The following is a 7,837-nucleotide window of genomic DNA, read 5'->3' on the forward strand; positions in this document are numbered from 1 at the left end:
ATGCGGTCCGGGTGCTGGCAGGTGGGACTAGATTGGGTTGGGATATCTGGTCGGCATGGACGAGTTGGACCGAAGGGTCTGTTTCCATGCTGTACATCTCTATGACTCTATGACTCTAAGACACTAAATGCATTCCAAAATTACTAAATAATCAGGGGCTGAAGAGAGAGGAAATATGTGGAATAAGTTTCAGTAGAGAAGAAATGCTCGGAAAACAAATAGGCTTAAAGACTGCTAAGTCCCCTGAACCTCATGGATTCGGATGTTAAAGGTGTACTACTTATATTGTGGATGTACTGATAATAATCTTTGAAGAATTCTTACATTCTGTAAAAGTAACAGTATTGGAAAACTACCAAATGTTTATATTAAAAGGGGAGGAGTAAAACAAAGACAAGAACGTATAGGCCACTTAGCTTATTTTCTGTTGTTGGGAAATTGTTAGAATTTATTAGAAAGGTTGTAATGGCAGAGGATTAGAAATACAGTCAAACAAAATCAACATGGCTTCATAAAAGGGAAATCAGATCTGGAAAATGTTTTCCAAGTCTTTGAGGAGGTATCAAGCAGGAAAAAAAGGGGAAACAGTGGAGGTAATGCATTTGGATTTTCAGAAGACATTTGAAAAATTACCACACTTAAGTTTATTTAATGTGATAAGAGACCAACATTTCGAGGTTGTATATTTAACAAGGGTAGAGGATTGGCTAACTAAGGCAGAGATATTGGATAAGGGGGTATTTTTAGGATGGCAATATGTAAGTAGTGGAGTGTCAGTGCTGTTGTCCCAATTATTTGAAATACTAATTATTTGGATGAGGAAAGTGTAAATGCACTATACTGAGTTTGCAATGACACAAAATTAGATGGGAGACAAGTGGTAAGGAAGTCACAAAAAGCCTGAAGAGGTATGTAGACAGATTAAGTTAGTGGGTATAGTCTTGCAGGCAGAATAACCTGTGGGAAAATGTGAGGTTATGCATTTTTTCAGCAAGAATCGAGGAGATGAATATTATTTACATGGAGAAAGACTACAGAACAGAGGGATTTGGGACTTATCAGTCATGAATCACAATAAGCTAGCATACAAGTTTAATGGGTGATGATGAAGGAGAGTGGAATGTTGGCCTTTATACTTCAAAGGACATGGAATATAAAACTGGACAGGGACTGTAGGAACACATCTGGAATAATTTCAACAAATTTCAATCCCTTATCTAAGGAAACATATACTGGCATTGGAGGCAGTCCAGAGAAGATTCACTAGGCTGATACTGGGTATGGAGGGATTGACTTATGAGGGCAAGTTGCATAAGTTCAACCTGTACACACTGAAATTTAGAAGAACAGGTTGCAAGCTTGTTAAACCATACAAAATTCTAAGGTGACTTATGACAGGGTAGATGTGCAAAAGTTGTTTTCCCTTATGGAAGAGTCAAGGACCAAAGGACATAATCTCAGAACAAGGGGTTGCACATCTAAAACAGAGATGAGGAGGAAGTTCTTTTCTCAGAAGGTAGTAAATCTGTGGAATTCTTTACTGTAGAGGGTAGATAATGCTGGGTTGTTAAGTATTCAAATCTGAGATAGACAGAGTTTTATCAATCAGGCACTCAAGTATTATGGAGAAAGGGCAGGAAAGTGGAGTTGGGGATTATCAGAATGTTGCAATATCACTGGATAGCAGCGCAGCCTCAATGGCCTACTTCTGCTGTTACATTTTATGGTCTTAATAGATGAGTGATATCTGTATACATAAAGATTGACTGTACAGTCAAGTAGCCACTGAACCATTATTTCTAGCTGTCCTTCTACCTGCAAAACATGAAGATAGATTCATAGAATCATGGAGTTGTATAGCATGGAAACAGGGCCTTTGGTCCAACTCATCCATGCCGACCAGATATTCTAGTCCCATTTGCCAGTATTTGGCCCATATCCATCATATACCCATCCAGATATCTTTTAAATACTGTAATTGTACCAGGCTCCATCACTTCCTCTGGCAGCTCATTCCACACATGTACCACCCTCTGTGAAAACGTTGCCCCTTAGGTCCCTTTTAAATCTTCCCACCCTCACCTTAAACCTATGCCCTCTAGTTTTGGACCCCCCAGCTCTGAGGAAAATACGTTGGCTATTCACCTTATCCATGCCCCTCATGATTTTATAAACTTCTATATGGTCAACCATGAGCCTCCGTGCTCCAGAGAAAATAGCCCCAGACTATTCAGCCTCTCTCTCTATAGCTCAAATCCTTCAACCCTGGAAACATCCTTGTAAATCTTTTCTGAACCTTTCAAGTTTTGCAACATCCTTCCTACAGGAGGCAGACCAGAATTGAGCACACTATTCCAAAAGTGGCCTAACCAATGTCCTGTACAGCAGAAAGGTGGACAAGGAGACTGACAACTGGGGTATAATCATCAATGACCTCTTGAGGCTGAATATTTCAAGGTCACTCGAAGAGGAAAGTGGGGGAAAAAAAACCTCAGCTGGCCAAGAAGAGGACCCAGATAAAACTGAGGTCCATGAATTATGCATCTTCTCAACAAACTTTCCTGCAAACACAGCAATTACTGTCATTACAGACTGGAGTTCTAAGCTACACCAAACTTTGCTTAACACAGAGTTAATACCACTGTGCAAGTCATTATTTTATGAGATGAAAGACTTCCATACAAACAGTATTTCAAATTATATGTAACAATGCATAGCTTTTTACAGATCCTTTCATGGAATATGGGGATCACACGTGAGAGCAGCATTTGTTGTCCACCCCAAATTGCCCTTGAAGCAAGTCATTCACTAGATCATTTCAGGGGCATTTGAAGGTCACACTGCTATGGACAATGTGCAGGTCCTACGTTGCTCCTACACAGTGATACCCTAGGGGCCGCAGCATGGCTGGTGGGAGAACACCTAATTTCACTGCAGGGAATTGCAGATAGCCTCTCGACTTAACCGGCCACAAACACCTCTCAACTTAACTGGCCAAACATCGTATTGCATCATCTCAGCAGCAGAATGGATTGCTTGGTTGATAGTAAGGGATTTGAATGGATAAAAGAGATGTGAGGATAGATGTTAAAATCTGAAAGAGCCAATATGACGCTCAGTATCATGACTGAAACATAAATGTTCTAATACAATTTCCTACCACATTCATGCTGGAGAGGGTAGGCTGTGAGCTCCATGCAAACTCCTGTGCATAGCTTGGAGCTGGGTTCCTCCATGGTCCTTCAGAGTGAATGCTAGCTTTCAGGCCGACCTTTCAATGCACCAAGATTTTCTTTGTGCATATCTGTTAACATCAGTCTTCTTGTACAGCCTACCAATCTAAGTAATCTGATTCCTCTGCAGGTAAACACATACACAACATTGTCATGTGGACACTCAAATCTATGCTACTGTGGCCAATTCTCTGGCTACTGGCAAAATATACTCAGAGTTTTATCATTCTCAGATTCCATGTCACAGTTGTCCTTTGTACTATGGGTCAGGTTCTGAATTGATGGTTGCAAGTGTGGGGTCAAGTTATGGTATTTCTTTATCACCCATTGCCATCTTTCTCTTGACCCTGATGTTCTTCCAACACTATCTGACTATGCAGTTCATAGGTATCTGAAAGCAGAAAGGCTCAAGAGCAGAGTTGTAGTGACGTAAGAGGGGCAAATTAAGAAATCCATGTTTACACTATCTTAGAATCCCTACAGTGTGGAAACAGACCCTTGGACCCTCCGAAGAGTAACCCACCCTGACCCATTCCCTTATTTCTCTACATTTCCCCTGACTAATACACCTAGCCTTACAGGCAATTTAGCATGGCCAATTCACTTAACCTGCATATCTTTGGATTATGGGAGGAAACCAGAGCACTCTGAGGAAACCTGCGCGAACACAGGGAGAATGTGTGAACTCCGCACAGACAGTTGCCCGAGGCTGGAATTGTACATGGATCCCTTGTGCTGTGAGGATGCAATGCTAATCACTGAGCCACTGCGCTGCGCCAATTTATAAACCCCACCTTATAAATCAAAAGAGATGGTGCGATGAGGAAGAAGTGTTTTGAGAAGTGTGATTACGTGTGAGAGTATCATTGCTTTGTCTCCATGAATGCATTAGGCAATAGATGTATGGCTTTCAGCCTTTGAAATCAATGACACCAGCATATCTCTGCTAACCTATGGTTGCCCTTTAATTTGCCATGGTGAAGCTCCCTCTGAAACGTTGCTGCTGTCAGCAGGAGGTTGGTACAATAGCAGGAAACCTGAAACAGATTTTAAAATTAGTCATTAATTGAGGCTTTAAATATCTTGATTTAGAGAATTGCTGATTTCAATGACATCCCATTCATGAGGTCTTTCCTAGAGGTGTGGAATCCATCCCAGTAGAGTTTTCCATTAAATCCCCAGCTCACCTGTTTCCAAAAACTTCCCCAAGTAACTGGGAAAATTCCCTCTTACTGTTTTCATATACAAACATCCCTCATATGTGGAAGATTTTCCAAACAGGTTGGGAGTTTAGCAGGTAGATGAGTTCCAGGACATAAGCTGTGCCCAAGCTGATCACTTTCATAATGCCACTTTTACATGTAAATGGCCTAATTGGTCAGGAAGTGATCTTGTCAGTTAGTTAGTGTCACCAGGAGACTTGTGCTGTCAGAGTGGAGATGGTGGTGGGGGAAGATCATTGCTGTTAACTTACCAATTAGAGCAGGTAGCTCTTCAAAAGATCGAGAGGAAGGATGCAGTAAAAAGCATCCTTGGGTGATGAGATTAGGAGCTGCACTCATGCTAATGCTGGTTGGTCTCACTCATGTGGATAAATATTAACTGCTAAAAGGAGACAAGAAACCAAAGCTTTCATCTTGCACTCACCTGAAGCAGTCATGAAAAAGTGGACACTAATTTACACAAGATGGGAAAAGGTTACTGAGTGGTTGAGCCATCATTGTCCAGTTGCCTTAGAGCTGATAAGAGCAAGATGAATAGCTTCAATTTTTTTTTGTCTCCTTTTAACAAAGTGTTCCTAGAATCCTTGATGTTGACTCCAGAGTGCATGAAATCTCATGACATTTGGTCAAACATGGGTTGGAAACTTCCTGTTGATTACTACATACCAACAACCACCCCTTAACTGATGACTCAGTACTTCTCCATGTATGACAGCACGTGGAAGAATCATTGAGAGCAGCAAGGGCACAGAATTTACTGTGGGTGTGGGATGTCAAAGTTCATCACCAGCAGTAGTTTGTAGCACCACTTGAATAAAAGCAAAATACTATGGATATTGGAAAACTGAAACAAACCCAGAAAATGTTAGAGCATTTCAGTCGATTTAGCAGCATCTGTGGAAACAAAAACAGAGTTGACATTTCAAGCCTGGTATGAGTCTTCTTCAGAACAGGAACGTGCTAGAAATGATTATTTGATATACTTGTGATACAAGAGGCAGAGGATAACAAAGGGGAAGATGGTGGAGAGGCTCAGTGAAAAGAAAACTGAGTTGTTAATGATGGTTAAAGAGAAAAAGAGATGGAAAATAGGTGTGAATTCAGGTATGAAAGAGAAAAAAATGGGTCCTGGCTACTGAGAGCAAAATAAACAGGACTCGGATAACACATGACTGTGGGGGGACTATTGGAACATTGCACAAACTCAGGACTGACTATTAGCATGAGACTAAGGTGGTATATTGAAATGGAAAGCAACTAGGAAGTCAGGATCATTCCTACTGACAGAGTAGAGGTTTTCTCTGTGCTTGGTCTTGCTAAAGCAGAGGAGACTGTATTGCGAGCAGCAAATTCTGGAAAACTCCCTGGAACTTCTTTTCAAGCAACAGCTGGTTCTACACTGAAACCAGGTGATTCAGTTTGTGGGGTGAATTTGTACTTGCAGAAATACATTTTATTTTGCTCAAAAACTGTATGAATCCAATTTAGATTCAGTAAATCTTTTTTTAGAAATAGAATCAGTCCGAACACTGGGGCACAGACAGTCTCACAAAGGACACTTCACACCTTCAATGCATTATCTGAGCTAACATGGCACTTATTGTTAAAGTTCACTTGCGAATATTACTTTTAAAAGAAAAGTTCTGGGATTTACATATGAAAGAGCTGAAACCAACATAGTCATTCTAAAAGATTAGAGTCTTAACAAACAATCCAAGTCTTTTTCAATATATAATTTCCATTGCATCATGCTGTAACCTTTTGCTATAAATTCTGTGCCTTACGATCTTATACTCCACAACCTCCTGATGAAAGAACAGCACTCCAAAAGTTAGTGCTTCCAAATAAAGGACTATAACCTGGTGTTGCGTGATTTTTAACTTTCTAGCTGTAGATTCCCCTACAAGAGGAAACATCCTCTCCACATCTACTCAGTTTAGACCCTTCAGGACCTTGTTCACTTTAATGAAGTCACCTCTTACCTTTCCAAACTTCAGTAGATACAAGTCTAGTCTATCCAATCTTTCCTCATAACACAAGCTCCTATTCCAAGTGTAGACCAGTAAACTGCCTCTGAACTGACAGCAAAATATTGCATTCTTCCTCAAATAAGGTGACCAATAAGGTGCACAGCACTCCAAATGTGGGCTCCCGAAGCCCTGTGTAACTGAAGCATAAGAGCCTGGTTTTGTGTTCAATTGCCCTGGCGATAAATGACAATTTCACATTTTCCCACACTGTACTCCATTTGCCACATCTTTGGGCATACTCTTAAACTATCAATATCTTTTTATAGTATCCTTATGATTTCTTCACAACTTATATTCTTATGTATCTATTGGCCTTCAGCAAATCTGGCAACTGTAGTTTCCATCATTCCATTTAATTGATTTGTATAAATTAAAAGCACTTGCGATCCCAGTACTGATTCCCACACCACACCACTCGTTGCATCTTACCAGCCTAAAAAAAGACTCTTTTATGTCTACTCACAACTTCTGTTAGCAAGCTAGTCTGAATGATACACCCTACAACATGAGCTTTTATGTTCCATCTTAAGCTTTGGTGTGGCATCTTCACGAACATCTACCAGAAATCTAAGCATAGTACATACACTGAATCCCTTGTATCTACAGCATGTACTACCTCTTTAAAGAACTTAAATAGATTGGTCAAAATGATCTCCCTTTCACAAGACCATGTTGACTCTACCTAATTATCTTGAACTTATCTAAGTGCTCTGATATAACTTGTTATATTAGCTTGTAACATCTTTCCTGTGACAGATGTTAAACTAATTGGTGTCCAGTTTCCTGTTTTCAGTTGCTTGAAAACGTAACTTACATTGCTTTCTCTCAAATCATCTCCAAATCATCTCCAAATCAAGAGAGCTTTAGAACATTAAAACCATTCATTAATTATCTGGATAGCCACTCTTTTTAATTCAGAGAGTCATAGAGTCATAGAGATGTATAGCATGGAAACAGACCCTTTGGTCCAACCCGTCCATGCCGACCAGATATCCCAACCCAATCTAGTCCCACCTGCCAGCACCCGGCCCATATCCCTCCAAACCCTTCCTATTCATATACCCATCCAAATGCCTCTTAAATGTTCCAATGTACCAGCCTCCACCACTTCCTCTGGCAGCTTATTCCATACACGTACCACCCTCCATGTGAAAAAGTTGTCCCGTGGGTCTTTTTTATATCTTTCCCCTCTCACCCTAAACCTATAACCTCTAGTTCTGGACTCCCCGACCCCAGAGAAAAGACTTTGCCTATTTACCTTATCCATGCCCCTCATAATTTTGTAAACCTCAATAAGGTCTCGCTCAGCCTGCGACACTCCAGGGAAAACAGCCACAGCCTGTTCAGTCTC

The sequence above is a fragment of the Chiloscyllium plagiosum genome, chromosome 2, assembly GCF_004010195.1.
Source record: "Chiloscyllium plagiosum isolate BGI_BamShark_2017 chromosome 2, ASM401019v2, whole genome shotgun sequence".
Lineage (NCBI taxonomy): Eukaryota > Metazoa > Chordata > Chondrichthyes > Orectolobiformes > Hemiscylliidae > Chiloscyllium > Chiloscyllium plagiosum.